Raw genomic sequence first — 3,595 nt, 5'->3', positions numbered from 1 at the left:
AAATTTTAGCTATGGTAAATTGTGCTGCTATGAACATAGGGATGCATATATCTTTTCTGATTGGTGTTTCTGGTTTCTTGGGGTATATTCCTAGAAGTGGGATCACTGGGTCAAATGGGAGTTCCATTTTTAACTTTTTGAGGAAACTCCACACTCTCTTCCATAGTGGCTGCATTCCCACCAGCAGTGCACAAGTATTCCTTTTTCCCCTCATCCTCTCCAGAACTTGTTGTTTGTTGATCCTATCTAATAATAGACAAAGATGCAAATTGACCGTGACTTTGCTATACCACCATTGGCTAATCAGAGTGATATGCAAATTAACCACCAACAAAGATGGCGGTTGATTTGCATAACTAGGTGCGAAGAGGCGGAATGAAGCCTGAAGGCGGCTCCGGCCAGCCAGAGCAGCAAAAGGCTTGAAGGCGGCTCCAGTCGGAGCGAAGGCCTGGGTCCCAGGTGCCAGAGGAAAACCGGTGCCGGCAGCCAGGGGAAGGGAAGGCCTATTGCATGAATCTTTTCGTGCAACAGGCCTCTAGTTTGTTAATAATAGTCATTCTGAAAGGTGTGAGATAGTATGTCATTGTTGTTTCGATGAAGCAATTTTCAATGTAAAGACTTTATTCTGTATCTATTCATATTTTTTGTTTGACTGCTGACAACTGATGTCTTATTTTTGCCTCTCCACATGCCACACACCAGAAATCCGATAAGAAACCATGGTTTTGTCTTTAGATGTCATTGGGAGATTGAAACCACACAAGCCCCTGGAAGAAGAATTCCTCTCCTCTCCTACCATCTCACCAAGATAAAAGCCTTGAGGCTATTGGGCTGGGCTTTCCCTGGAGCCTAGTTCTCTTTACATGTGGGAAGGCCCTTGTTCTGTGAGCTGTGGGAGACTCAAGACAAGGTTAAAACACACATGTGAACACACCCTGCACACAGTTACAAAGGTGCAAATTAACATTTGCACACACACACACACACATGCACACTCACACTCTCACACACACAACTCCCAGTTCCCAGGAAAGGAACCCATCCCCAGATTCCTGAGGGGCTGTGGAGGCTCTGAATCTCAGGGGACTGTGATGGCTGGACCCTGACATCAGGAATATCTAGGTTATCATCGCTGGGCCTGTGGGTGTCCTTATATGACAGGACTTTGCAGACATGGTTAAGTTGGGAACGAGGGAGCTAAGGGTGCTGACATGAGGATTACGCTGGCCACCTGCTGGGACATTCCTGTAACCACAAGGGTCCCCTTCAGAGGGAAACAGGAAATCATACTAAAAGTTTTTTAATCGTTGAAACCAGACATTGGGATGGGTTTGCACATCCACCTGAGTGAATGAGGACCAGGAGGGAAGCATGAGGTAGAGAGAATGGAGAGCTGAGTGGGAGGTGTTAGGGGATGATCCAGGTGGCCAAGGTAGACCTGTCAGAGGGAAACGTGGGGACAGGTGGGCCTGTCAGAGGAAAATGTGGGGACAGATGGGCCTGTGGGTCACAGGGCCTGAGCTCAGCAAACAGGGGCCTGGGCTGCACTGGGGTCTCTCTTGGTGGGAAGGTTTCACAAACCCAGGATGAGGAGAGCATTCAGGATGGTCTCCTTGCAGAGAAAGAGAAATAGAAAATACAAAGACTTGATGAAGGAGAGTGCTCATCACTGCCAACATGTCACCTGCAAACAGACTATGTTCCTCCTTCATTGTTGACTGCGGTGAGAATATGAGAAAGAAGAATCTTCCCTGGAGGCAACTGAGAGCTTGAGAGGAAATCCCTGCGCCCAATAGGAAGGCCCTTCCCTCCCTGCTCCCTCTGCCCCAGCTCCCAGGGCTATTCTCTGTGCTGTGGGTCCTGAGCACCCCCTGGTGTGTTGAGTGCTCCCTGCAGCCCAGCCCTGCTGTCTCCCTCAGGGCACTTTGTGTTTGGGCTCACACTGACTTCCCCTCACTGTGTCTCACACAGTAATACACAGCTGTGTCCTCAGTGGTCATGGAGCTCAGCTGCAGGGAGAACTGGTTCTAGGACGTGTCTCTGGAGATGGAGATTCGGCTCTTGAGGGAGGGTCTGTACTTAGTGTCTCCGTTATGATTTATGCATCCCATCCACTCCTGCCCCTTCCCCGGGGCTTGGCGTATCCAGGTCCAGTCATAACTACTGGTTGTTATGGAGAATCCAGAGACCGCGCACGTGAGGGAGAGGGTCTGCGAGGGCTTCACCAGTCCTGGACCCGACTCCTGCAGCTGCACCTGTGGCAGGACACCTGGAGACAAGGAGTATCAGTCCCTGTCATTCACGTGCAGTCATAACCATCCCAGGACCCCTGTCTGACCCCTGAGACCCTCACCTTGGGGGCTGTCACCAGGCACAGGAGAAGACCCAGCAGTCTCATCTTCTTCTGACCACAGCTCTGCCTTCCCAGAGACCTCAGCCCCATGTGAGGAGAGGGCTGTGAGCCTGCACAGCCCAGGAGAGGATGTACCCTGGGGCTTGAAGAGAAATTTGCATGTGGCTCAGCATTTCCCTTATAAGTAGAGGTACTGAGGTAGGTATTCTCTCGTCATTTTGAGTCCCATGTTGAGGCATTTCTTTCCTTGACCTCACTCAACAGGTTACTCATGGAATGGAGCCCACTTGGGTCATAAGACTCATTGGAATTAGATCAAGGACAACCTCTCCTGAGCAGAAGAAATGTTGGACTAGATGAGTAGGTTACATTGGTAAATTTTCATTCATCTTTCAAACAAATTTCATAGGGATTACCATTTGTTTAGATTCTGAAATCCAACACTTACATATACCTACAATTACAAATGTTTATCATTGTCACTTTATATACTAATTATATTCACCTTGGTGCAAGCCATTTGAAAAGCACTGCCATTTTTTCTGTCAGAATGTCTTCATTTACGAGGTTACTTTGATATGAGTAAATGCTTCCCAACCACAGGACAAAGGGATTCCCTTAATTCTTGATGTTGGAACTTTTTTTATGTTTTATAACACACTGTGCAATATCTTCCCTTATGCAAGTCCATGGCTTATTGCAAAGACCCCAAACTAATAACATCCAAAATAATCATGTTTTAACCTGAAGAAGTAATTAGAAATAAAAACAGTGATTATGCATGTGTACCATTGAGAATCTTTTATATCTTGAAATGTTATGGCAGCCTGTTAAGTGACCTGATTTCTCAGTCTAGTGTTATCAGTGATGTTGGGGTTCAGAGTGAGGGAAATTGGAGAATTCCTACCATAGTTTCTCTCACAGGAAGGGGAACTTCAACCTTGTAAGGAATCCCTCACTCCCTGCCTCCCTCTGCTCTGTCCCCGGGGATGCTCACTGAGGTGAGAGCGTACTGGGCTCTCCCCCATAACATACAACATCCTTAATGTGTAATGCACACATTCTCCATCAGGCACTTGATTTGTAGAGATAGTCTCTCGCTAAGCCTGCCATTTAATTTCCTTGATGGGATATTTGGTGGGACAAATGATTTTACTTTTATTAAAATTCAACTAATCACTATTTTTAATGGGACTTGTTTTGGGTGATTTTACAAAGAACTACCCAGAAAATGCTGAGCCT

Source organism: Myotis brandtii, unplaced genomic scaffold (genome assembly GCF_000412655.1).
Source record: "Myotis brandtii unplaced genomic scaffold, ASM41265v1 scaffold755, whole genome shotgun sequence".
In the NCBI taxonomy this organism is placed as follows: domain Eukaryota; kingdom Metazoa; phylum Chordata; class Mammalia; order Chiroptera; family Vespertilionidae; genus Myotis; species Myotis brandtii.
This window is presented reverse-complemented; position numbering follows the sequence as displayed.